This window comes from Elephas maximus, chromosome 4 (genome assembly GCF_024166365.1).
Source record: "Elephas maximus indicus isolate mEleMax1 chromosome 4, mEleMax1 primary haplotype, whole genome shotgun sequence".
In the NCBI taxonomy this organism is placed as follows: domain Eukaryota; kingdom Metazoa; phylum Chordata; class Mammalia; order Proboscidea; family Elephantidae; genus Elephas; species Elephas maximus.
In genome coordinates, this window is record NC_064822.1 from 1,102,512 (window position 1) to 1,130,109 (window position 27,598).

Below are 27,598 nucleotides of genomic sequence, written 5' to 3' on the forward strand. Positions count from 1 at the left end.
AAGAAAGTTTCTCTCCCTCTGCCTGCTTTGCTCAGAGGACCGGATGAAGTCAGGGAGTTCTCCCTTTCACTGAGAAACGTGCGGGCTGCTGTTGCCTGGGCGCTCTCTTCTTTGCAAAAGAGTCTGCAGTTCCACGCTTTGAACCGTGGAAAGGCGCCGGGCTCTGCTAAGAATTCCCCCGGCGCTTCGTTTGCCCTGGGCCAAAGCGAGCCTTCACAATAGCTGAACGCTAACACTGCATACTCGTTCCACTTCCAGAACCGGGCTACGGCGAGGCAGTTCTCCGGGGGAAAACGTCCCTTCGCGAAGGGCAGATCTGCCGAGCTCATTGCGGGAAAGCGAAAGCAAAGGACCCTTTTCTCCCTCTAACCGCCTTCGTCAGAGGAACGGGGGAAGTCACAGTGTTCTTTCTCTCACTGAGATACACACAATCTGACGTTGCCTCTGAGCTCCGTTGCTGGCAAAGAACTGAAACGGACATACATTCCTGTGGGGAAACACAGGGTTTCGCTAGGATTTCTCTAGGCAGTGTGTTTTCCCTGGGCTTCACTGTAGCAACACTATCTCGCCAGGGCAACACTGCATGGCACTTCCTCTGCCAGGAGAGAGCTGCTGCTTTGTAGTTTGTGCTGGGAAACCTTGCTTTGGCAAGTGCCAATTGACCGCATTCAGGCAGAAAGAAAAGAGAATAGCAAGAGGCCTTTTCTCCCCGGCTGCTTTCCCAAGCCCTTCCAGCTCAAACTATGTCGTTGCTCCTCTGGAAGGATCCCTGCACTGCGGCGTAGTTTTTCCGAAGAAGCCCTGCGTTTGCAAGAGCAAATGAGGAATTCGTTGCAGGAAAGAGGAAGGAAAGAAAGTTTCTCTCCCTCTGCCTGCTTTGCTCAGAGGACTGGATGAAGTCAGGGAGTTCTCCCTTTCACTGAGAAACGTGCGGGCTGCTGTTGCCTGGGCGCTCTCTTCTTTGCAAAAGAGTCTGCAGTTCCACGCTTTGAACCGTGGAAAGGCGCCGGGCTCTGCTAAGATTTCCCCCGGCGCTTCGTTTGCCCTGGGCCAAAGCGAGCCTTCACAATAGCTGAACGCTAACACTGCATACTCGTTCCACTTCCAGAAGCGGGCTACGGCGAGGCAGTTCTCCGGGGGAAAACGGCCCTTCGCGAAGGGCAGATCTGCCGAGCTCATTGCGGGAAAGCGAAAGCAAAGGACGCTTTTCTCCCTCTAACCGCTTTCGTCAGAGGAACGGGGAAAGTCACAGTGTTCTTTCTCTCCCTGAGATACACACAATCTGACGTTGCCTCTGAGCTCCGTTGCTGGCAAAGAACTGAAACTGACATACATTCCTGTGGGGACACCCAGGGCTTTGCTAGGATTTCTCTAGGCAGTGTGTTTTCCCTGGGCCTCACTGTAGCAACACTATCTCGCCAGGGCAGAACTGCATGGGATTTCCTCTGCCAGGAGAGAGCTGCTGCTATGTAGTTTGTGCTGGGAAACCTTGCTTTGGCAAGTGCCAATTGACCGCATTCAGGCAGAAAGAAAAGAGAATAGCAAGAGGCCTTTTCTCCCCGGCTGCTCTGCCAAGCCCTTCCAGCTCAAACTATGTCGTTGCTCCTCTGGAAGGATCCCTGCACCGCGGCGTAGTTTTTCCGAAGAAGCCCTGCGTTTGCAAGAGCAAATGAGGAATTCGTGGCAGGAAAGAGGAAGGAAAGAAAGTTTCTCTCCCTCTGCCTGCTTTGCTCAGAGGACTGCATGAAGTCAGGGAGTTCTCCCTTTCACTGAGAAACGTGCGGGCTGCTGTTGCCTGGGCGCTCTCTTCTTTGCAAAAGAGTCTGCAGTTCCACGCTTTGAACCGTGGAAAGGCGCCGGGCTCTGCTAAGATTTCCCCCGGCGCTTCGTTTGCCCTGGGCCAAAGCGAGCCTTCACAATAGCTGAACGCTAACACTGCATACTCGTTCCACTTCCAGAACCGGGCTACGGCGAGGCAGTTCTCCGGGGGAAAACGGCCCTTCGCGAAGGGCAGATCTGCCGAGCTCATTGCGGGAAAGCGAAAGCAAAGGACCCTTTTCTCCCTCTAACCGCCTTCGTCAGAGGAACGGGGGAAGTCACAGTGTTCTTTCTCTCCCTGAGATACACACAATCTGACGTTGCCTCTGAGCTCCGTTGCTGGCAAAGAACTGAAACGGACATACATTCCTGTGGGGAAACACAGGGTTTCGCTAGGATTTCTCTAGGCAGTGTGTTTTCCCTGGGCTTCACTGTAGCAACACTATCTCGCCAGGGCAACACTGCATGGCACTTCCTCTGCCAGGAGAGAGCTGCTGCTTTGTAGTTTGTGCTGGGAAACCTTGCTTTGGCAAGTGCCAATTGACCGCATTCAGGCAGAAAGAAAAGAGAATAGCAAGAGGCCTTTTCTCCCCGGCTGCTTTCCCAAGCCCTTCCAGCTCAAACTATGTCGTTGCTCCTCTGGAAGGATCCCTGCACTGCGGCGTAGTTTTTCCGAAGAAGCCCTGCGTTTGCAAGAGCAAATGAGGAATTCGTTGCAGGAAAGAGGAAGGAAAGAAAGTTTCTCTCCCTCTGCCTGCTTTGCTCAGAGGACTGGATGAAGTCAGGGAGTTCTCCCTTTCACTGAGAAACGTGCGGGCTGCTGTTGCCTGGGCGCTCTCTTCTTTGCAAAAGAGTCTGCAGTTCCACGCTTTGAACCGTGGAAAGGCGCCGGGCTCTGCTAAGATTTCCCCCGGCGCTTCGTTTGCCCTGGGCCAAAGCGAGCCTTCACAATAGCTGAACGCTAACACTGCATACTCGTTCCACTTCCAGAAGCGGGCTACGGCGAGGCAGTTCTCCGGGGGAAAACGGCCCTTCGCGAAGGGCAGATCTGCCGAGCTCATTGCGGGAAAGCGAAAGCAAAGGACGCTTTTCTCCCTCTAACCGCTTTCGTCAGAGGAACGGGGAAAGTCACAGTGTTCTTTCTCTCCCTGAGATACACACAATCTGACGTTGCCTCTGAGCTCCGTTGCTGGCAAAGAACTGAAACTGACATACATTCCTGTGGGGACACCCAGGGCTTTGCTAGGATTTCTCTAGGCAGTGTGTTTTCCCTGGGCCTCACTGTAGCAACACTATCTCGCCAGGGCAGAACTGCATGGGATTTCCTCTGCCAGGAGAGAGCTGCTGCTATGTAGTTTGTGCTGGGAAACCTTGCTTTGGCAAGTGCCAATTGACCGCATTCAGGCAGAAAGAAAAGAGAATAGCAAGAGGCCTTTTCTCCCCGGCTGCTCTGCCAAGCCCTTCCAGCTCAAACTATGTCGTTGCTCCTCTGGAAGGATCCCTGCACCGCGGCGTAGTTTTTCCGAAGAAGCCCTGCGTTTGCAAGAGCAAATGAGGAATTCGTGGCAGGAAAGAGGAAGGAAAGAAAGTTTCTCTCCCTCTGCCTGCTTTGCTCAGAGGACTGCATGAAGTCAGGGAGTTCTCCCTTTCACTGAGAAACGTGCGGGCTGCTGTTGCCTGGGCGCTCTCTTCTTTGCAAAAGAGTCTGCAGTTCCACGCTTTGAACCGTGGAAAGGCGCCGGGCTCTGCTAAGATTTCCCCCGGCGCTTCGTTTGCCCTGGGCCAAAGCGAGCCTTCACAATAGCTGAACGCTAACACTGCATACTCGTTCCACTTCCAGAACCGGGCTACGGCGAGGCAGTTCTCCGGGGGAAAACGGCCCTTCGCGAAGGGCAGATCTGCCGAGCTCATTGCGGGAAAGCGAAAGCAAAGGACCCTTTTCTCCCTCTAACCGCCTTCGTCAGAGGAACGGGGGAAGTCACAGTGTTCTTTCTCTCCCTGAGATACACACAATCTGACGTTGCCTCTGAGCTCCGTTGCTGGCAAAGAACTGAAACGGACATACATTCCTGTGGGGAAACACAGGGTTTCGCTAGGATTTCTCTAGGCAGTGTGTTTTCCCTGGGCTTCACTGTAGCAACACTATCTCGCCAGGGCAACACTGCATGGCACTTCCTCTGCCAGGAGAGAGCTGCTGCTTTGTAGTTTGTGCTGGGAAACCTTGCTTTGGCAAGTGCCAATTGACCGCATTCAGGCAGAAAGAAAAGAGAATAGCAAGAGGCCTTTCCTTCCCGGCTGCTTTCCCAAGCCCTTCCAGCTCAAACTATGTCGTTGCTCCTCTGGAAGGATCCCTGCACTGCGGCGTAGTTTTTCCGAAGAAGCCCTGCGTTTGCAAGAGCAAATGAGGAATTCGTTGCAGGAAAGAGGAAGGAAAGAAAGTTTCTCTCCCTCTGCCTGCTTTGCTCAGAGGACTGGATGAAGTCAGGGAGTTCTCCCTTTCACTGAGAAACGTGCGGGCTGCTGTTGCCTGGGCGCTCTCTTCTTTGCAAAAGAGTCTGCAGTTCCACGCTTTGAACCGTGGAAAGGCGCCGGGCTCTGCTAAGATTTCCCCCGGCGCTTCGTTTGCCCTGGGCCAAAGCGAGCCTTCACAATAGCTGAACGCTAACACTGCATACTCGTTCCACTTCCAGAAGCGGGCTACGGCGAGGCAGTTCTCCGGGGGAAAACGGCCCTTCGCGAAGGGCAGATCTGCCGAGCTCATTGCGGGAAAGCGAAAGCAAAGGACGCTTTTCTCCCTCTAACCGCTTTCGTCAGAGGAACGGGGAAAGTCACAGTGTTCTTTCTCTCCCTGAGATACACACAATCTGACGTTGCCTCTGAGCTCCGTTGCTGGCAAAGAACTGAAACGGACATACATTCCTGTGGGGAAACACAGGGCTTTGCTAGGATTTCTCTAGGCAGTGTGTTTTCCCTGGGCCTCACTGTAGCAACACTATCTCGCCGGGGCAACACTGCATGGCATATCCTCTGCCAGGAGAGAGCTGCTGCTTTGTACTTTGTGCTGGGAAACCTTGCTTTGGCAAGTGCCAATTGACCGCATTCAGGCAGAAAGAAAAGAGAATAGCAAGAGGCCTTTTCTCCCCGGCTGCTCTGCCAAGCCCTTCCAGCTCAAACTATGTCGTTGCTCCTCTGGAAGGATCCCTGCACCGCGGCGTAGTTTTTCCGAAGAAGCCCTGCGTTTGCAAGAGCAAATGAGGAATTCGTGGCAGGAAAGAGGAAGGAAAGAAAGTTTCTCTCCCTCTGCCTGCTTTGCTCAGAGGACTGCATGAAGTCAGGGAGTTCTCCCTTTCACTGAGAAACGTGCGGGCTGCTGTTGCCTGGGCGCTCTCTTCTTTGCAAAAGAGTCTGCAGTTCCACGCTTTGAACCGTGGAAAGGCGCCGGGCTCTGCTAAGATTTCCCCCGGCGCTTCGTTTGCCCTGGGCCAAAGCGAGCCTTCACAATAGCTGAACGCTAACACTGCATACTCGTTCCACTTCCAGAACCGGGCTACGGCGAGGCAGTTCTCCGGGGGAAAACGGCCCTTCGCGAAGGGCAGATCTGCCGAGCTCATTGCGGGAAAGCGAAAGCAAAGGACGCTTTTCTCCCTCTAACCGCTTTCGTCAGAGGAACGGGGGAAGTCACAGTGTTCTTTCTCTCACTGAGATACACACAATCTGACGTTGCCTCTGAGCTCCGTTGCTGGCAAAGAACTGAAACGGACATACATTCCTGTGGGGAAACACAGGGCTTTGCTAGGATTTCTCTAGGCAGTGTGTTTTCCCTGGGCCTCACTGTAGCAACACTATCTCGCCAGAGCAACACTGCATGGGATTTCCTCTGCCAGGAGAGAGCTGCTGCTTTGTAGTTTGTGCTGGGAAACTTTACTTTGGCAAGTGCCAATTGACCGCATTCAGGCAGAAAGAAAAGAGAATAGCAAGAGGCCTTTTCTCCCCGGCTGCTCTGCCAAGCCCTTCCAGCTCAAACTATGTCGTTGCTCCTCTGGAAGGATCCCTGCACCGCGGCGTAGTTTTTCCGAAGAAGCCCTGCGTTTGCAAGAGCAAATGAGGAATTCGTGGCAGGAAAGAGGAAGGAAAGAAAGTTTCTCTCCCTCTGCCTGCTTTGCTCAGAGGACCGGATGAAGTCAGGGAGTTCTCCCTTTCACTGAGAAACGTGCGGGCTGCTGTTGCCTGGGCGCTCTCTTCTTTGCAAAAGAGTCTGCAGTTCCACGCTTTGAACCGTGGAAAGGCGCCGGGCTCTGCTAAGAATTCCCCCGGCGCTTCGTTTGCCCTGGGCCAAAGCGAGCCTTCACAATAGCTGAACGCTAACACTGCATACTCGTTCCACTTCCAGAACCGGGCTACGGCGAGGCAGTTCTCCGGGGGAAAACGTCCCTTCGCGAAGGGCAGATCTGCCGAGCTCATTGCGGGAAAGCGAAAGCAAAGGACCCTTTTCTCCCTCTAACCGCCTTCGTCAGAGGAACGGGGGAAGTCACAGTGTTCTTTCTCTCACTGAGATACACACAATCTGACGTTGCCTCTGAGCTCCGTTGCTGGCAAAGAACTGAAACGGACATACATTCCTGTGGGGAAACACAGGGTTTCGCTAGGATTTCTCTAGGCAGTGTGTTTTCCCTGGGCTTCACTGTAGCAACACTATCTCGCCGGGGCAACACTGCATGGCACTTCCTCTGCCAGGAGAGAGCTGCTGCTTTGTAGTTTGTGCTGGGAAACCTTGCTTTGGCAAGTGCCAATTGACCGCATTCAGGCAGAAAGAAAAGAGAATAGCAAGAGGCCTTTTCTCCCCGGCTGCTTTCCCAAGCCCTTCCAGCTCAAACTATGTCGTTGCTCCTCTGGAAGGATCCCTGCACTGCGGCGTAGTTTTTCCGAAGAAGCCCTGCGTTTGCAAGAGCAAATGAGGAATTCGTTGCAGGAAAGAGGAAGGAAAGAAAGTTTCTCTCCCTCTGCCTGCTTTGCTCAGAGGACTGGATGAAGTCAGGGAGTTCTCCCTTTCACTGAGAAACGTGCGGGCTGCTGTTGCCTGGGCGCTCTCTTCTTTGCAAAAGAGTCTGCAGTTCCACGCTTTGAACCGTGGAAAGGCGCCGGGCTCTGCTAAGATTTCCCCCGGCGCTTCGTTTGCCCTGGGCCAAAGCGAGCCTTCACAATAGCTGAACGCTAACACTGCATACTCGTTCCACTTCCAGAAGCGGGCTACGGCGAGGCAGTTCTCCGGGGGAAAACGGCCCTTCGCGAAGGGCAGATCTGCCGAGCTCATTGCGGGAAAGCGAAAGCAAAGGACGCTTTTCTCCCTCTAACCGCTTTCGTCAGAGGAACGGGGAAAGTCACAGTGTTCTTTCTCTCCCTGAGATACACACAATCTGACGTTGCCTCTGAGCTCCGTTGCTGGCAAAGAACTGAAACGGACATACATTCCTGTGGGGACACCCAGGGCTTTGCTAGGATTTCTCTAGGCAGTGTGTTTTCCCTGGGCCTCACTGTAGCAACACTATCTCGCCAGGGCAGAACTGCATGGGATTTCCTCTGCCAGGAGAGAGCTGCTGCTATGTAGTTTGTGCTGGGAAACCTTGCTTTGGCAAGTGCCAATTGACCGCATTCAGGCAGAAAGAAAAGAGAATAGCAAGAGGCCTTTTCTCCCCGGCTGCTCTGCCAAGCCCTTCCAGCTCAAACTATGTCGTTGCTCCTCTGGAAGGATCCCTGCACCGCGGCGTAGTTTTTCCGAAGAAGCCCTGCGTTTGCAAGAGCAAATGAGGAATTCGTGGCAGGAAAGAGGAAGGAAAGAAAGTTTCTCCCCCTCTGCCTGCTTTGCTCAGAGGACTGCATGAAGTCAGGGAGTTCTCCCTTTCACTGAGAAACGTGCGGGCTGCTGTTGCCTGGGCGCTCTCTTCTTTGCAAAAGAGTCTGCAGTTCCACGCTTTGAACCGTGGAAAGGCGCCGGGCTCTGCTAAGATTTCCCCCGGCGCTTCGTTTGCCCTGGGCCAAAGCGAGCCTTCACAATAGCTGAACGCTAACACTGCATACTCGTTCCACTTCCAGAAGCGGGCTACGGCGAGGCAGTTCTCCGGGGGAAAACGGCCCTTCGCGAAGGGCAGATCTGCCGAGCTCATTGCGGGAAAGCGAAAGCAAAGGACCCTTTTCTCCCTCTAACCGCCTTCGTCAGAGGAACGGGGGAAGTCACAGTGTTCTTTCTCTCCCTGAGATACACACAATCTGACGTTGCCTCTGAGCTCCGTTGCTGGCAAAGAACTGAAACGGACATACATTCCTGTGGGGAAACACAGGGTTTCGCTAGGATTTCTCTAGGCAGTGTGTTTTCCCTGGGCTTCACTGTAGCAACACTATCTCGCCAGGGCAACACTGCATGGCACTTCCTCTGCCAGGAGAGAGCTGCTGCTTTGTAGTTTGTGCTGGGAAACCTTGCTTTGGCAAGTGCCAATTGACCGCATTCAGGCAGAAAGAAAAGAGAATAGCAAGAGGCCTTTCCTTCCCGGCTGCTTTCCCAAGCCCTTCCAGCTCAAACTATGTCGTTGCTCCTCTGGAAGGATCCCTGCACTGCGGCGTAGTTTTTCCGAAGAAGCCCTGCGTTTGCAAGAGCAAATGAGGAATTCGTTGCAGGAAAGAGGAAGGAAAGAAAGTTTCTCTCCCTCTGCCTGCTTTGCTCAGAGGACTGCATGAAGTCAGGGAGTTCTCCCTTTCACTGAGAAACGTGCGGGCTGCTGTTGCCTGGGCGCTCTCTTCTTTGCAAAAGAGTCTGCAGTTCCACGCTTTGAACCGTGGAAAGGCGCCGGGCTCTGCTAAGATTTCCCCCGGCGCTTCGTTTGCCCTGGGCCAAAGCGAGCCTTCACAATAGCTGAACGCTAACACTGCATACTCGTTCCACTTCCAGAACCGGGCTACGGCGAGGCAGTTCTCCGGGGGAAAACGGCCCTTCGCGAAGGGCAGATCTGCCGAGCTCATTGCGGGAAAGCGAAAGCAAAGGACGCTTTTCTCCCTCTAACCGCTTTCGTCAGAGGAACGGGGAAAGTCACAGTGTTCTTTCTCTCCCTGAGATACACACAATCTGACGTTGCCTCTGAGCTCCGTTGCTGGCAAAGAACTGAAACGGACATACATTCCTGTGGGGAAACACAGGGCTTTGCTAGGATTTCTCTAGGCAGTGTGTTTTCCCTGGGCCTCACTGTAGCAACACTATCTCGCCGGGGCAACACTGCATGGCATATCCTCTGCCAGGAGAGAGCTGCTGCTTTGTACTTTGTGCTGGGAAACCTTGCTTTGGCAAGTGCCAATTGACCGCATTCAGGCAGAAAGAAAAGAGAATAGCAAGAGGCCTTTTCTCCCCGGCTGCTCTGCCAAGCCCTTCCAGCTCAAACTATGTCGTTGCTCCTCTGGAAGGATCCCTGCACCGCGGCGTAGTTTTTCCGAAGAAGCCCTGCGTTTGCAAGAGCAAATGAGGAATTCGTGGCAGGAAAGAGGAAGGAAAGAAAGTTTCTCTCCCTCTGCCTGCTTTGCTCAGAGGACTGCATGAAGTCAGGGAGTTCTCCCTTTCACTGAGAAACGTGCGGGCTGCTGTTGCCTGGGCGCTCTCTTCTTTGCAAAAGAGTCTGCAGTTCCACGCTTTGAACCGTGGAAAGGCGCCGGGCTCTGCTAAGATTTCCCCCGGCGCTTCGTTTGCCCTGGGCCAAAGCGAGCCTTCACAATAGCTGAACGCTAACACTGCATACTCGTTCCACTTCCAGAACCGGGCTACGGCGAGGCAGTTCTCCGGGGGAAAACGGCCCTTCGCGAAGGGCAGATCTGCCGAGCTCATTGCGGGAAAGCGAAAGCAAAGGACGCTTTTCTCCCTCTAACCGCTTTCGTCAGAGGAACGGGGAAAGTCACAGTGTTCTTTCTCTCCCTGAGATACACACAATCTGACGTTGCCTCTGAGCTCCGTTGCTGGCAAAGAACTGAAACTGACATACATTCCTGTGGGGACACCCAGGGCTTTGCTAGGATTTCTCTAGGCAGTGTGTTTTCCCTGGGCCTCACTGTAGCAACACTATCTCGCCAGGGCAGAACTGCATGGGATTTCCTCTGCCAGGAGAGAGCTGCTGCTATGTAGTTTGTGCTGGGAAACCTTGCTTTGGCAAGTGCCAATTGACCGCATTCAGGCAGAAAGAAAAGAGAATAGCAAGAGGCCTTTTCTCCCCGGCTGCTCTGCCAAGCCCTTCCAGCTCAAACTATGTCGTTGCTCCTCTGGAAGGATCCCTGCACCGCGGCGTAGTTTTTCCGAAGAAGCCCTGCGTTTGCAAGAGCAAATGAGGAATTCGTGGCAGGAAAGAGGAAGGAAAGAAAGTTTCTCTCCCTCTGCCTGCTTTGCTCAGAGGACTGCATGAAGTCAGGGAGTTCTCCCTTTCACTGAGAAACGTGCGGGCTGCTGTTGCCTGGGCGCTCTCTTCTTTGCAAAAGAGTCTGCAGTTCCACGCTTTGAACCGTGGAAAGGCGCCGGGCTCTGCTAAGATTTCCCCCGGCGCTTCGTTTGCCCTGGGCCAAAGCGAGCCTTCACAATAGCTGAACGCTAACACTGCATACTCGTTCCACTTCCAGAACCGGGCTACGGCGAGGCAGTTCTCCGGGGGAAAACGGCCCTTCGCGAAGGGCAGATCTGCCGAGCTCATTGCGGGAAAGCGAAAGCAAAGGACCCTTTTCTCCCTCTAACCGCCTTCGTCAGAGGAACGGGGGAAGTCACAGTGTTCTTTCTCTCCCTGAGATACACACAATCTGACGTTGCCTCTGAGCTCCGTTGCTGGCAAAGAACTGAAACGGACATACATTCCTGTGGGGAAACACAGGGTTTCGCTAGGATTTCTCTAGGCAGTGTGTTTTCCCTGGGCTTCACTGTAGCAACACTATCTCGCCAGGGCAACACTGCATGGCACTTCCTCTGCCAGGAGAGAGCTGCTGCTTTGTAGTTTGTGCTGGGAAACCTTGCTTTGGCAAGTGCCAATTGACCGCATTCAGGCAGAAAGAAAAGAGAATAGCAAGAGGCCTTTCCTTCCCGGCTGCTTTCCCAAGCCCTTCCAGCTCAAACTATGTCGTTGCTCCTCTGGAAGGATCCCTGCACTGCGGCGTAGTTTTTCCGAAGAAGCCCTGCGTTTGCAAGAGCAAATGAGGAATTCGTTGCAGGAAAGAGGAAGGAAAGAAAGTTTCTCTCCCTCTGCCTGCTTTGCTCAGAGGACTGCATGAAGTCAGGGAGTTCTCCCTTTCACTGAGAAACGTGCGGGCTGCTGTTGCCTGGGCGCTCTCTTCTTTGCAAAAGAGTCTGCAGTTCCACGCTTTGAACCGTGGAAAGGCGCCGGGCTCTGCTAAGATTTCCCCCGGCGCTTCGTTTGCCCTGGGCCAAAGCGAGCCTTCACAATAGCTGAACGCTAACACTGCATACTCGTTCCACTTCCAGAACCGGGCTACGGCGAGGCAGTTCTCCGGGGGAAAACGGCCCTTCGCGAAGGGCAGATCTGCCGAGCTCATTGCGGGAAAGCGAAAGCAAAGGACGCTTTTCTCCCTCTAACCGCTTTCGTCAGAGGAACGGGGAAAGTCACAGTGTTCTTTCTCTCCCTGAGATACACACAATCTGACGTTGCCTCTGAGCTCCGTTGCTGGCAAAGAACTGAAACGGACATACATTCCTGTGGGGAAACACAGGGCTTTGCTAGGATTTCTCTAGGCAGTGTGTTTTCCCTGGGCCTCACTGTAGCAACACTATCTCGCCGGGGCAACACTGCATGGCATATCCTCTGCCAGGAGAGAGCTGCTGCTTTGTACTTTGTGCTGGGAAACCTTGCTTTGGCAAGTGCCAATTGACCGCATTCAGGCAGAAAGAAAAGAGAATAGCAAGAGGCCTTTTCTCCCCGGCTGCTCTGCCAAGCCCTTCCAGCTCAAACTATGTCGTTGCTCCTCTGGAAGGATCCCTGCACCGCGGCGTAGTTTTTCCGAAGAAGCCCTGCGTTTGCAAGAGCAAATGAGGAATTCGTGGCAGGAAAGAGGAAGGAAAGAAAGTTTCTCTCCCTCTGCCTGCTTTGCTCAGAGGACTGCATGAAGTCAGGGAGTTCTCCCTTTCACTGAGAAACGTGCGGGCTGCTGTTGCCTGGGCGCTCTCTTCTTTGCAAAAGAGTCTGCAGTTCCACGCTTTGAACCGTGGAAAGGCGCCGGGCTCTGCTAAGATTTCCCCCGGCGCTTCGTTTGCCCTGGGCCAAAGCGAGCCTTCACAATAGCTGAACGCTAACACTGCATACTCGTTCCACTTCCAGAACCGGGCTACGGCGAGGCAGTTCTCCGGGGGAAAACGGCCCTTCGCGAAGGGCAGATCTGCCGAGCTCATTGCGGGAAAGCGAAAGCAAAGGACGCTTTTCTCCCTCTAGCCGCTTTCGTCAGAGGAACGGGGGAAGTCACAGTGTTCTTTCTCTCACTGAGATACACACAATCTGACGTTGCCTCTGAGCTCCGTTGCTGGCAAAGAACTGAAACGGACATACATTCCTGTGGGGAAACACAGGGCTTTGCTAGGATTTCTCTAGGCAGTGTGTTTTCCCTGGGCCTCACTGTAGCAACACTATCTCGCCAGAGCAACACTGCATGGGATTTCCTCTGCCAGGAGAGAGCTGCTGCTTTGTAGTTTGTGCTGGGAAACTTTACTTTGGCAAGTGCCAATTGACCGCATTCAGGCAGAAAGAAAAGAGAATAGCAAGAGGCCTTTTCTCCCCGGCTGCTCTGCCAAGCCCTTCCAGCTCAAACTATGTCGTTGCTCCTCTGGAAGGATCCCTGCACCGCGGCGTAGTTTTTCCGAAGAAGCCCTGCGTTTGCAAGAGCAAATGAGGAATTCGTGGCAGGAAAGAGGAAGGAAAGAAAGTTTCTCTCCCTCTGCCTGCTTTGCTCAGAGGACCGGATGAAGTCAGGGAGTTCTCCCTTTCACTGAGAAACGTGCGGGCTGCTGTTGCCTGGGCGCTCTCTTCTTTGCAAAAGAGTCTGCAGTTCCACGCTTTGAACCGTGGAAAGGCGCCGGGCTCTGCTAAGAATTCCCCCGGCGCTTCGTTTGCCCTGGGCCAAAGCGAGCCTTCACAATAGCTGAACGCTAACACTGCATACTCGTTCCACTTCCAGAACCGGGCTACGGCGAGGCAGTTCTCCGGGGGAAAACGTCCCTTCGCGAAGGGCAGATCTGCCGAGCTCATTGCGGGAAAGCGAAAGCAAAGGACCCTTTTCTCCCTCTAACCGCCTTCGTCAGAGGAACGGGGGAAGTCACAGTGTTCTTTCTCTCACTGAGATACACACAATCTGACGTTGCCTCTGAGCTCCGTTGCTGGCAAAGAACTGAAACGGACATACATTCCTGTGGGGAAACACAGGGTTTCGCTAGGATTTCTCTAGGCAGTGTGTTTTCCCTGGGCCTCACTGTAGCAACACTATCTCGCCAGGGCAGAACTGCATGGGATTTCCTCTGCCAGGAGAGAGCTGCTGCTATGTAGTTTGTGCTGGGAAACCTTGCTTTGGCAAGTGCCAATTGACCGCATTCAGGCAGAAAGAAAAGAGAATAGCAAGAGGCCTTTTCTCCCCGGCTGCTCTGCCAAGCCCTTCCAGCTCAAACTATGTCGTTGCTCCTCTGGAAGGATCCCTGCACCGCGGCGTAGTTTTTCCGAAGAAGCCCTGCGTTTGCAAGAGCAAATGAGGAATTCGTGGCAGGAAAGAGGAAGGAAAGAAAGTTTCTCCCCCTCTGCCTGCTTTGCTCAGAGGACTGCATGAAGTCAGGGAGTTCTCCCTTTCACTGAGAAACGTGCGGGCTGCTGTTGCCTGGGCGCTCTCTTCTTTGCAAAAGAGTCTGCAGTTCCACGCTTTGAACCGTGGAAAGGCGCCGGGCTCTGCTAAGATTTCCCCCGGCGCTTCGTTTGCCCTGGGCCAAAGCGAGCCTTCACAATAGCTGAACGCTAACACTGCATACTCGTTCCACTTCCAGAAGCGGGCTACGGCGAGGCAGTTCTCCGGGGGAAAACGGCCCTTCGCGAAGGGCAGATCTGCCGAGCTCATTGCGGGAAAGCGAAAGCAAAGGACCCTTTTCTCCCTCTAACCGCCTTCGTCAGAGGAACGGGGGAAGTCACAGTGTTCTTTCTCTCCCTGAGATACACACAATCTGACGTTGCCTCTGAGCTCCGTTGCTGGCAAAGAACTGAAACGGACATACATTCCTGTGGGGAAACACAGGGTTTCGCTAGGATTTCTCTAGGCAGTGTGTTTTCCCTGGGCTTCACTGTAGCAACACTATCTCGCCAGGGCAACACTGCATGGCACTTCCTCTGCCAGGAGAGAGCTGCTGCTTTGTAGTTTGTGCTGGGAAACCTTGCTTTGGCAAGTGCCAATTGACCGCATTCAGGCAGAAAGAAAAGAGAATAGCAAGAGGCCTTTCCTTCCCGGCTGCTTTCCCAAGCCCTTCCAGCTCAAACTATGTCGTTGCTCCTCTGGAAGGATCCCTGCACTGCGGCGTAGTTTTTCCGAAGAAGCCCTGCGTTTGCAAGAGCAAATGAGGAATTCGTTGCAGGAAAGAGGAAGGAAAGAAAGTTTCTCTCCCTCTGCCTGCTTTGCTCAGAGGACTGCATGAAGTCAGGGAGTTCTCCCTTTCACTGAGAAACGTGCGGGCTGCTGTTGCCTGGGCGCTCTCTTCTTTGCAAAAGAGTCTGCAGTTCCACGCTTTGAACCGTGGAAAGGCGCCGGGCTCTGCTAAGATTTCCCCCGGCGCTTCGTTTGCCCTGGGCCAAAGCGAGCCTTCACAATAGCTGAACGCTAACACTGCATACTCGTTCCACTTCCAGAACCGGGCTACGGCGAGGCAGTTCTCCGGGGGAAAACGGCCCTTCGCGAAGGGCAGATCTGCCGAGCTCATTGCGGGAAAGCGAAAGCAAAGGACGCTTTTCTCCCTCTAACCGCTTTCGTCAGAGGAACGGGGAAAGTCACAGTGTTCTTTCTCTCCCTGAGATACACACAATCTGACGTTGCCTCTGAGCTCCGTTGCTGGCAAAGAACTGAAACGGACATACATTCCTGTGGGGAAACACAGGGCTTTGCTAGGATTTCTCTAGGCAGTGTGTTTTCCCTGGGCCTCACTGTAGCAACACTATCTCGCCGGGGCAACACTGCATGGCATATCCTCTGCCAGGAGAGAGCTGCTGCTTTGTACTTTGTGCTGGGAAACCTTGCTTTGGCAAGTGCCAATTGACCGCATTCAGGCAGAAAGAAAAGAGAATAGCAAGAGGCCTTTTCTCCCCGGCTGCTCTGCCAAGCCCTTCCAGCTCAAACTATGTCGTTGCTCCTCTGGAAGGATCCCTGCACCGCGGCGTAGTTTTTCCGAAGAAGCCCTGCGTTTGCAAGAGCAAATGAGGAATTCGTGGCAGGAAAGAGGAAGGAAAGAAAGTTTCTCTCCCTCTGCCTGCTTTGCTCAGAGGACTGCATGAAGTCAGGGAGTTCTCCCTTTCACTGAGAAACGTGCGGGCTGCTGTTGCCTGGGCGCTCTCTTCTTTGCAAAAGAGTCTGCAGTTCCACGCTTTGAACCGTGGAAAGGCGCCGGGCTCTGCTAAGATTTCCCCCGGCGCTTCGTTTGCCCTGGGCCAAAGCGAGCCTTCACAATAGCTGAACGCTAACACTGCATACTCGTTCCACTTCCAGAACCGGGCTACGGCGAGGCAGTTCTCCGGGGGAAAACGGCCCTTCGCGAAGGGCAGATCTGCCGAGCTCATTGCGGGAAAGCGAAAGCAAAGGACGCTTTTCTCCCTCTAACCGCTTTCGTCAGAGGAACGGGGAAAGTCACAGTGTTCTTTCTCTCCCTGAGATACACACAATCTGACGTTGCCTCTGAGCTCCGTTGCTGGCAAAGAACTGAAACTGACATACATTCCTGTGGGGACACCCAGGGCTTTGCTAGGATTTCTCTAGGCAGTGTGTTTTCCCTGGGCCTCACTGTAGCAACACTATCTCGCCAGGGCAGAACTGCATGGGATTTCCTCTGCCAGGAGAGAGCTGCTGCTATGTAGTTTGTGCTGGGAAACCTTGCTTTGGCAAGTGCCAATTGACCGCATTCAGGCAGAAAGAAAAGAGAATAGCAAGAGGCCTTTTCTCCCCGGCTGCTCTGCCAAGCCCTTCCAGCTCAAACTATGTCGTTGCTCCTCTGGAAGGATCCCTGCACCGCGGCGTAGTTTTTCCGAAGAAGCCCTGCGTTTGCAAGAGCAAATGAGGAATTCGTGGCAGGAAAGAGGAAGGAAAGAAAGTTTCTCTCCCTCTGCCTGCTTTGCTCAGAGGACCGGATGAAGTCAGGGAGTTCTCCCTTTCACTGAGAAACGTGCGGGCTGCTGTTGCCTGGGCGCTCTCTTCTTTGCAAAAGAGTCTGCAGTTCCACGCTTTGAACCGTGGAAAGGCGCCGGGCTCTGCTAAGAATTCCCCCGGCGCTTCGTTTGCCCTGGGCCAAAGCGAGCCTTCACAATAGCTGAACGCTAACACTGCATACTCGTTCCACTTCCAGAACCGGGCTACGGCGAGGCAGTTCTCCGGGGGAAAACGTCCCTTCGCGAAGGGCAGATCTGCCGAGCTCATTGCGGGAAAGCGAAAGCAAAGGACCCTTTTCTCCCTCTAACCGCCTTCGTCAGAGGAACGGGGGAAGTCACAGTGTTCTTTCTCTCACTGAGATACACACAATCTGACGTTGCCTCTGAGCTCCGTTGCTGGCAAAGAACTGAAACGGACATACATTCCTGTGGGGAAACACAGGGTTTCGCTAGGATTTCTCTAGGCAGTGTGTTTTCCCTGGGCTTCACTGTAGCAACACTATCTCGCCAGGGCAACACTGCATGGCACTTCCTCTGCCAGGAGAGAGCTGCTGCTTTGTAGTTTGTGCTGGGAAACCTTGCTTTGGCAAGTGCCAATTGACCGCATTCAGGCAGAAAGAAAAGAGAATAGCAAGAGGCCTTTTCTCCCCGGCTGCTTTCCCAAGCCCTTCCAGCTCAAACTATGTCGTTGCTCCTCTGGAAGGATCCCTGCACTGCGGCGTAGTTTTTCCGAAGAAGCCCTGCGTTTGCAAGAGCAAATGAGGAATTCGTTGCAGGAAAGAGGAAGGAAAGAAAGTTTCTCTCCCTCTGCCTGCTTTGCTCAGAGGACTGGATGAAGTCAGGGAGTTCTCCCTTTCACTGAGAAACGTGCGGGCTGCTGTTGCCTGGGCGCTCTCTTCTTTGCAAAAGAGTCTGCAGTTCCACGCTTTGAACCGTGGAAAGGCGCCGGGCTCTGCTAAGATTTCCCCCGGCGCTTCGTTTGCCCTGGGCCAAAGCGAGCCTTCACAATAGCTGAACGCTAACACTGCATACTCGTTCCACTTCCAGAAGCGGGCTACGGCGAGGCAGTTCTCCGGGGGAAAACGGCCCTTCGCGAAGGGCAGATCTGCCGAGCTCATTGCGGGAAAGCGAAAGCAAAGGACGCTTTTCTCCCTCTAACCGCTTTCGTCAGAGGAACGGGGAAAGTCACAGTGTTCTTTCTCTCCCTGAGATACACACAATCTGACGTTGCCTCTGAGCTCCGTTGCTGGCAAAGAACTGAAACTGACATACATTCCTGTGGGGACACCCAGGGCTTTGCTAGGATTTCTCTAGGCAGTGTGTTTTCCCTGGGCCTCACTGTAGCAACACTATCTCGCCAGGGCAGAACTGCATGGGATTTCCTCTGCCAGGAGAGAGCTGCTGCTATGTAGTTTGTGCTGGGAAACCTTGCTTTGGCAAGTGCCAATTGACCGCATTCAGGCAGAAAGAAAAGAGAATAGCAAGAGGCCTTTTCTCCCCGGCTGCTCTGCCAAGCCCTTCCAGCTCAAACTATGTCGTTGCTCCTCTGGAAGGATCCCTGCACCGCGGCGTAGTTTTTCCGAAGAAGCCCTGCGTTTGCAAGAGCAAATGAGGAATTCGTGGCAGGAAAGAGGAAGGAAAGAAAGTTTCTCTCCCTCTGCCTGCTTTGCTCAGAGGACTGCATGAAGTCAGGGAGTTCTCCCTTTCACTGAGAAACGTGCGGGCTGCTGTTGCCTGGGCGCTCTCTTCTTTGCAAAAGAGTCTGCAGTTCCACGCTTTGAACCGTGGAAAGGCGCCGGGCTCTGCTAAGATTTCCCCCGGCGCTTCGTTTGCCCTGGGCCAAAGCGAGCCTTCACAATAGCTGAACGCTAACACTGCATACTCGTTCCACTTCCAGAAGCGGGCTACGGCGAGGCAGTTCTCCGGGGGAAAACGGCCCTTCGCGAAGGGCAGATCTGCCGAGCTCATTGCGGGAAAGCGAAAGCAAAGGACCCTTTTCTCCCTCTAACCGCCTTCGTCAGAGGAACGGGGGAAGTCACAGTGTTCTTTCTCTCCCTGAGATACACACAATCTGACGTTGCCTCTGAGCTCCGTTGCTGGCAAAGAACTGAAACGGACATACATTCCTGTGGGGAAACACAGGGTTTCGCTAGGATTTCTCTAGGCAGTGTGTTTTCCCTGGGCTTCACTGTAGCAACACTATCTCGCCAGGGCAACACTGCATGGCACTTCCTCTGCCAGGAGAGAGCTGCTGCTTTGTAGTTTGTGCTGGGAAACCTTGCTTTGGCAAGTGCCAATTGACCGCATTCAGGCAGAAAGAAAAGAGAATAGCAAGAGGCCTTTTCTCCCCGGCTGCTTTCCCAAGCCCTTCCAGCTCAAACTATGTCGTTGCTCCTCTGGAAGGATCCCTGCACTGCGGCGTAGTTTTTCCGAAGAAGCCCTGCGTTTGCAAGAGCAAATGAGGAATTCGTTGCAGGAAAGAGGAAGGAAAGAAAGTTTCTCTCCCTCTGCCTGCTTTGCTCAGAGGACTGGATGAAGTCAGGGAGTTCTCCCTTTCACTGAGAAACGTGCGGGCTGCTGTTGCCTGGGCGCTCTCTTCTTTGCAAAAGAGTCTGCAGTTCCACGCTTTGAACCGTGGAAAGGCGCCGGGCTCTGCTAAGATTTCCCCCGGCGCTTCGTTTGCCCTGGGCCAAAGCGAGCCTTCACAATAGCTGAACGCTAACACTGCATACTCGTTCCACTTCCAGAAGCGGGCTACGGCGAGGCAGTTCTCCGGGGGAAAACGGCCCTTCGCGAAGGGCAGATCTGCCGAGCTCATTGCGGGAAAGCGAAAGCAAAGGACGCTTTTCTCCCTCTAACCGCTTTCGTCAGAGGAACGGGGAAAGTCACAGTGTTCTTTCTCTCCCTGAGATACACACAATCTGACGTTGCCTCTGAGCTCCGTTGCTGGCAAAGAACTGAAACTGACATACATTCCTGTGGGGACACCCAGGGCTTTGCTAGGATTTCTCTAGGCAGTGTGTTTTCCCTGGGCCTCACTGTAGCAACACTATCTCGCCAGGGCAGAACTGCATGGGATTTCCTCTGCCAGGAGAGAGCTGCTGCTTTGTAGTTTGTGCTGGGAAACCTTGCTTTGGCAAGTGCCAATTGACCGCATTCAGGCAGAAAGAAAAGAGAATAGCAAGAGGCCTTTCCTTCCCGGCTGCTTTCCCAAGCCCTTCCAGCTCAAACTATGTCGTTGCTCCTCTGGAAGGATCCCTGCACTGCGGCGTAGTTTTTCCGAAGAAGCCCTGCGTTTGCAAGAGCAAATGAGGAATTCGTTGCAGGAAAGAGGAAGGAAAGAAAGTTTCTCTCCCTCTGCCTGCTTTGCTCAGAGGACTGGATGAAGTCAGGGAGTTCTCCCTTTCACTGAGAAACGTGCGGGCTGCTGTTGCCTGGGCGCTCTCTTCTTTGCAAAAGAGTCTGCAGTTCCACGCTTTGAACCGTGGAAAGGCGCCGGGCTCTGCTAAGATTTCCCCCGGCGCTTCGTTTGCCCTGGGCCAAAGCGAGCCTTCACAATAGCTGAACGCTAACACTGCATACTCGTTCCACTTCCAGAAGCGGGCTACGGCGAGGCAGTTCTCCGGGGGAAAACGGCCCTTCGCGAAGGGCAGATCTGCCGAGCTCATTGCGGGAAAGCGAAAGCAAAGGACGCTTTTCTCCCTCTAACCGCTTTCGTCAGAGGAACGGGGAAAGTCACAGTGTTCTTTCTCTCCCTGAGATACACACAATCTGACGTTGCCTCTGAGCTCCGTTGCTGGCAAAGAACTGAAACGGACATACATTCCTGTGGGGAAACACAGGGCTTTGCTAGGATTTCTCTAGGCAGTGTGTTTTCCCTGGGCCTCACTGTAGCAACACTATCTCGCCGGGGCAACACTGCATGGCATATCCTCTGCCAGGAGAGAGCTGCTGCTTTGTACTTTGTGCTGGGAAACCTTGCTTTGGCAAGTGCCAATTGACCGCATTCAGGCAGAAAGAAAAGAGAATAGCAAGAGGCCTTTTCTCCCCGGCTGCTCTGCCAAGCCCTTCCAGCTCAAACTATGTCGTTGCTCCTCTGGAAGGATCCCTGCACCGCGGCGTAGTTTTTCCGAAGAAGCCCTGCGTTTGCAAGAGCAAATGAGGAATTCGTGGCAGGAAAGAGGAAGGAAAGAAAGTTTCTCTCCCTCTGCCTGCTTTGCTCAGAGGACTGCATGAAGTCAGGGAGTTCTCCCTTTCACTGAGAAACGTGCGGGCTGCTGTTGCCTGGGCGCTCTCTTCTTTGCAAAAGAGTCTGCAGTTCCACGCTTTGAACCGTGGAAAGGCGCCGGGCTCTGCTAAGATTTCCCCCGGCGCTTCGTTTGCCCTGGGCCAAAGCGAGCCTTCACAATAGCTGAACGCTAACACTGCATACTCGTTCCACTTCCAGAACCGGGCTACGGCGAGGCAGTTCTCCGGGGGAAAACGGCCCTTCGCGAAGGGCAGATCTGCCGAGCTCATTGCGGGAAAGCGAAAGCAAAGGACGCTTTTCTCCCTCTAACCGCTTTCGTCAGAGGAACGGGGGAAGTCACAGTGTTCTTTCTCTCACTGAGATACACACAATCTGACGTTGCCTCTGAGCTCCGTTGCTGGCAAAGAACTGAAACGGACATACATTCCTGTGGGGAAACACAGGGCTTTGCTAGGATTTCTCTAGGCAGTGTGTTTTCCCTGGGCCTCACTGTAGCAACACTATCTCGCCAGAGCAACACTGCATGGGATTTCCTCTGCCAGGAGAGAGCTGCTGCTTTGTAGTTTGTGCTGGGAAACTTTACTTTGGCAAGTGCCAATTGACCGCATTCAGGCAGAAAGAAAAGAGAATAGCAAGAGGCCTTTTCTCCCCGGCTGCTCTGCCAAGCCCTTCCAGCTCAAACTATGTCGTTGCTCCTCTGGAAGGATCCCTGCACCGCGGCGTAGTTTTTCCGAAGAAGCCCTGCGTTTGCAAGAGCAAATGAGGAATTCGTGGCAGGAAAGAGGAAGGAAAGAAAGTTTCTCTCCCTCTGCCTGCTTTGCTCAGAGGACCGGATGAAGTCAGGGAGTTCTCCCTTTCACTGAGAAACGTGCGGGCTGCTGTTGCCTGGGCGCTCTCTTCTTTGCAAAAGAGTCTGCAGTTCCACGCTTTGAACCTTGGAAAGGCGCCGGGCTCTGCTAAGAATTCCCCCGGCGCTTCGTTTGCCCTGGGCCAAAGCGAGCCTTCACAATAGCTGAACGCTAACACTGCATACTCGTTCCACTTCCAGAACCGGGCTACGGCGAGGCAGTTCTCCGGGGGAAAACGTCCCTTCGCGAAGGGCAGATCTGCCGAGCTCATTGCGGGAAAGCGAAAGCAAAGGACCCTTTTCTCCCTCTAACCGCCTTCGTCAGAGGAACGGGGGAAGTCACAGTGTTCTTTCTCTCACTGAGATACACACAATCTGACGTTGCCTCTGAGCTCCGTTGCTGGCAAAGAACTGAAACGGACATACATTCCTGTGGGGAAACACAGGGTTTCGCTAGGATTTCTCTAGGCAGTGTGTTTTCCCTGGGCTTCACTGTAGCAACACTATCTCGCCAGGGCAACACTGCATGGCACTTCCTCTGCCAGGAGAGAGCTGCTGCTTTGTAGTTTGTGCTGGGAAACCTTGCTTTGGCAAGTGCCAATTGACCGCATTCAGGCAGAAAGAAAAGAGAATAGCAAGAGGCCTTTTCTCCCCGGCTGCTTTCCCAAGCCCTTCCAGCTCAAACTATGTCGTTGCTCCTCTGGAAGGATCCCTGCACTGCGGCGTAGTTTTTCCGAAGAAGCCCTGCGTTTGCAAGAGCAAATGAGGAATTCGTTGCAGGAAAGAGGAAGGAAAGAAAGTTTCTCTCCCTCTGCCTGCTTTGCTCAGAGGACTGGATGAAGTCAGGGAGTTCTCCCTTTCACTGAGAAACGTGCGGGCTGCTGTTGCCTGGGCGCTCTCTTCTTTGCAAAAGAGTCTGCAGTTCCACGCTTTGAACCGTGGAAAGGCGCCGGGCTCTGCTAAGATTTCCCCCGGCGCTTCGTTTGCCCTGGGCCAAAGCGAGCCTTCACAATAGCTGAACGCTAACACTGCATACTCGTTCCACTTCCAGAAGCGGGCTACGGCGAGGCAGTTCTCCGGGGGAAAACGGCCCTTCGCGAAGGGCAGATCTGCCGAGCTCATTGCGGGAAAGCGAAAGCAAAGGACGCTTTTCTCCCTCTAACCGCTTTCGTCAGAGGAACGGGGAAAGTCACAGTGTTCTTTCTCTCCCTGAGATACACACAATCTGACGTTGCCTCTGAGCTCCGTTGCTGGCAAAGAACTGAAACTGACATACATTCCTGTGGGGACACCCAGGGCTTTGCTAGGATTTCTCTAGGCAGTGTGTTTTCCCTGGGCCTCACTGTAGCAACACTATCTCGCCAGAGCAACACTGCATGGGATTTCCTCTGCCAGGAGAGAGCTGCTGCTTTGTAGTTTGTGCTGGGAAACTTTACTTTGGCAAGTGCCAATTGACCGCATTCAGGCAGAAAGAAAAGAGAATAGCAAGAGGCCTTTTCTCCCCGGCTGCTCTGCCAAGCCCTTCCAGCTCAAACTATGTCGTTGCTCCTCTGGAAGGATCCCTGCACCGCGGCGTAGTTTTTCCGAAGAAGCCCTGCGTTTGCAAGAGCAAATGAGGAATTCGTGGCAGGAAAGAGGAAGGAAAGAAAGTTTCTCTCCCTCTGCCTGCTTTGCTCAGAGGACCGGATGAAGTCAGGGAGTTCTCCCTTTCACTGAGAAACGTGCGGGCTGCTGTTGCCTGGGCGCTCTCTTCTTTGCAAAAGAGTCTGCAGTTCCACGCTTTGAACCTTGGAAAGGCGCCGGGCTCTGCTAAGAATTCCCCCGGCGCTTCGTTTGCCCTGGGCCAAAGCGAGCCTTCACAATAGCTGAACGCTAACACTGCATACTCGTTCCACTTCCAGAACCGGGCTACGGCGAGGCAGTTCTCCGGGGGAAAACGTCCCTTCGCGAAGGGCAGATCTGCCGAGCTCATTGCGGGAAAGCGAAAGCAAAGGACCCTTTTCTCCCTCTAACCGCCTTCGTCAGAGGAACGGGGGAAGTCACAGTGTTCTTTCTCTCACTGAGATACACACAATCTGACGTTGCCTCTGAGCTCCGTTGCTGGCAAAGAACTGAAACGGACATACATTCCTGTGGGGAAACACAGGGTTTCGCTAGGATTTCTCTAGGCAGTGTGTTTTCCCTGGGCTTCACTGTAGCAACACTATCTCGCCAGGGCAACACTGCATGGCACTTCCTCTGCCAGGAGAGAGCTGCTGCTTTGTAGTTTGTGCTGGGAAACCTTGCTTTGGCAAGTGCCAATTGACCGCATTCAGGCAGAAAGAAAAGAGAATAGCAAGAGGCCTTTTCTCCCCGGCTGCTTTCCCAAGCCCTTCCAGCTCAAACTATGTCGTTGCTCCTCTGGAAGGATCCCTGCACTGCGGCGTAGTTTTTCCGAAGAAGCCCTGCGTTTGCAAGAGCAAATGAGGAATTCGTTGCAGGAAAGAGGAAGGAAAGAAAGTTTCTCTCCCTCTGCCTGCTTTGCTCAGAGGACTGGATGAAGTCAGGGAGTTCTCCCTTTCACTGAGAAACGTGCGGGCTGCTGTTGCCTGGGCGCTCTCTTCTTTGCAAAAGAGTCTGCAGTTCCACGCTTTGAACCGTGGAAAGGCGCCGGGCTCTGCTAAGATTTCCCCCGGCGCTTCGTTTGCCCTGGGCCAAAGCGAGCCTTCACAATAGCTGAACGCTAACACTGCATACTCGTTCCACTTCCAGAAGCGGGCTACGGCGAGGCAGTTCTCCGGGGGAAAACGGCCCTTCGCGAAGGGCAGATCTGCCGAGCTCATTGCGGGAAAGCGAAAGCAAAGGACGCTTTTCTCCCTCTAACCGCTTTCGTCAGAGGAACGGGGAAAGTCACAGTGTTCTTTCTCTCCCTGAGATACACACAATCTGACGTTGCCTCTGAGCTCCGTTGCTGGCAAAGAACTGAAACTGACATACATTCCTGTGGGGACACCCAGGGCTTTGCTAGGATTTCTCTAGGCAGTGTGTTTTCCCTGGGCCTCACTGTAGCAACACTATCTCGCCAGGGCAGAACTGCATGGGATTTCCTCTGCCAGGAGAGAGCTGCTGCTATGTAGTTTGTGCTGGGAAACCTTGCTTTGGCAAGTGCCAATTGACCGCATTCAGGCAGAAAGAAAAGAGAATAGCAAGAGGCCTTTTCTCCCCGGCTGCTCTGCCAAGCCCTTCCAGCTCAAACTATGTCGTTGCTCCTCTGGAAGGATCCCTGCACCGCGGCGTAGTTTTTCCGAAGAAGCCCTGCGTTTGCAAGAGCAAATGAGGAATTCGTGGCAGGAAAGAGGAAGGAAAGAAAGTTTCTCCCCCTCTGCCTGCTTTGCTCAGAGGACTGCATGAAGTCAGGGAGTTCTCCCTTTCACTGAGAAACGTGCGGGCTGCTGTTGCCTGGGCGCTCTCTTCTTTGCAAAAGAGTCTGCAGTTCCACGCTTTGAACCGTGGAAAGGCGCCGGGCTCTGCTAAGATTTCCCCCGGCGCTTCGTTTGCCCTGGGCCAAAGCGAGCCTTCACAATAGCTGAACGCTAACACTGCATACTCGTTCCACTTCCAGAAGCGGGCTACGGCGAGGCAGTTCTCCGGGGGAAAACGGCCCTTCGCGAAGGGCAGATCTGCCGAGCTCATTGCGGGAAAGCGAAAGCAAAGGACCCTTTTCTCCCTCTAACCGCCTTCGTCAGAGGAACGGGGGAAGTCACAGTGTTCTTTCTCTCCCTGAGATACACACAATCTGACGTTGCCTCTGAGCTCCGTTGCTGGCAAAGAACTGAAACGGACATACATTCCTGTGGGGAAACACAGGGTTTCGCTAGGATTTCTCTAGGCAGTGTGTTTTCCCTGGGCTTCACTGTAGCAACACTATCTCGCCAGGGCAACACTGCATGGCACTTCCTCTGCCAGGAGAGAGCTGCTGCTTTGTAGTTTGTGCTGGGAAACCTTGCTTTGGCAAGTGCCAATTGACCGCATTCAGGCAGAAAGAAAAGAGAATAGCAAGAGGCCTTTTCTCCCCGGCTGCTTTCCCAAGCCCTTCCAGCTCAAACTATGTCGTTGCTCCTCTGGAAGGATCCCTGCACTGCGGCGTAGTTTTTCCGAAGAAGCCCTGCGTTTGCAAGAGCAAATGAGGAATTCGTTGCAGGAAAGAGGAAGGAAAGAAAGTTTCTCTCCCTCTGCCTGCTTTGCTCAGAGGACTGCATGAAGTCAGGGAGTTCTCCCTTTCACTGAGAAACGTGCGGGCTGCTGTTGCCTGGGCGCTCTCTTCTTTGCAAAAGAGTCTGCAGTTCCACGCTTTGAACCGTGGAAAGGCGCCGGGCTCTGCTAAGATTTCCCCCGGCGCTTCGTTTGCCCTGGGCCAAAGCGAGCCTTCACAATAGCTGAACGCTAACACTGCATACTCGTTCCACTTCCAGAAGCGGGCTACGGCGAGGCAGTTCTCCGGGGGAAAACGGCCCTTCGCGAAGGGCAGATCTGCCGAGCTCATTGCGGGAAAGCGAAAGCAAAGGACGCTTTTCTCCCTCTAACCGCTTTCGTCAGAGGAACGGGGAAAGTCACAGTGTTCTTTCTCTCCCTGAGATACACACAATCTGACGTTGCCTCTGAGCTCCGTTGCTGGCAAAGAACTGAAACTGACATACATTCCTGTGGGGACACCCAGGGCTTTGCTAGGATTTCTCTAGGCAGTGTGTTTTCCCTGGGCCTCACTGTAGCAACACTATCTCGCCAGGGCAGAACTGCATGGGATTTCCTCTGCCAGGAGAGAGCTGCTGCTATGTAGTTTGTGCTGGGAAACCTTGCTTTGGCAAGTGCCAATTGACCGCATTCAGGCAGAAAGAAAAGAGAATAGCAAGAGGCCTTTTCTCCCCGGCTGCTCTGCCAAGCCCTTCCAGCTCAAACTATGTCGTTGCTCCTCTGGAAGGATCCCTGCACCGCGGCGTAGTTTTTCCGAAGAAGCCCTGCGTTTGCAAGAGCAAATGAGGAATTCGTGGCAGGAAAGAGGAAGGAAAGAAAGTTTCTCTCCCTCTGCCTGCTTTGCTCAGAGGACTGCATGAAGTCAGGGAGTTCTCCCTTTCACTGAGAAACGTGCGGGCTGCTGTTGCCTGGGCGCTCTCTTCTTTGCAAAAGAGTCTGCAGTTCCACGCTTTGAACCGTGGAAAGGCGCCGGGCTCTGCTAAGATTTCCCCCGGCGCTTCGTTTGCCCTGGGCCAAAGCGAGCCTTCACAATAGCTGAACGCTAACACTGCATACTCGTTCCACTTCCAGAACCGGGCTACGGCGAGGCAGTTCTCCGGGGGAAAACGGCCCTTCGCGAAGGGCAGATCTGCCGAGCTCATTGCGGGAAAGCGAAAGCAAAGGACCCTTTTCTCCCTCTAACCGCCTTCGTCAGAGGAACGGGGGAAGTCACAGTGTTCTTTCTCTCCCTGAGATACACACAATCTGACGTTGCCTCTGAGCTCCGTTGCTGGCAAAGAACTGAAACGGACATACATTCCTGTGGGGAAACACAGGGTTTCGCTAGGATTTCTCTAGGCAGTGTGTTTTCCCTGGGCTTCACTGTAGCAACACTATCTCGCCAGGGCAACACTGCATGGCACTTCCTCTGCCAGGAGAGAGCTGCTGCTTTGTAGTTTGTGCTGGGAAACCTTGCTTTGGCAAGTGCCAATTGACCGCATTCAGGCAGAAAGAAAAGAGAATAGCAAGAGGCCTTTCCTTCCCGGCTGCTTTCCCAAGCCCTTCCAGCTCAAACTATGTCGTTGCTCCTCTGGAAGGATCCCTGCACTGCGGCGTAGTTTTTCCGAAGAAGCCCTGCGTTTGCAAGAGCAAATGAGGAATTCGTTGCAGGAAAGAGGAAGGAAAGAAAGTTTCTCTCCCTCTGCCTGCTTTGCTCAGAGGACTGGATGAAGTCAGGGAGTTCTCCCTTTCACTGAGAAACGTGCGGGCTGCTGTTGCCTGGGCGCTCTCTTCTTTGCAAAAGAGTCTGCAGTTCCACGCTTTGAACCGTGGAAAGGCGCCGGGCTCTGCTAAGATTTCCCCCGGCGCTTCGTTTGCCCTGGGCCAAAGCGAGCCTTCACAATAGCTGAACGCTAACACTGCATACTCGTTCCACTTCCAGAAGCGGGCTACGGCGAGGCAGTTCTCCGGGGGAAAACGGCCCTTCGCGAAGGGCAGATCTGCCGAGCTCATTGCGGGAAAGCGAAAGCAAAGGACGCTTTTCTCCCTCTAACCGCTTTCGTCAGAGGAACGGGGAAAGTC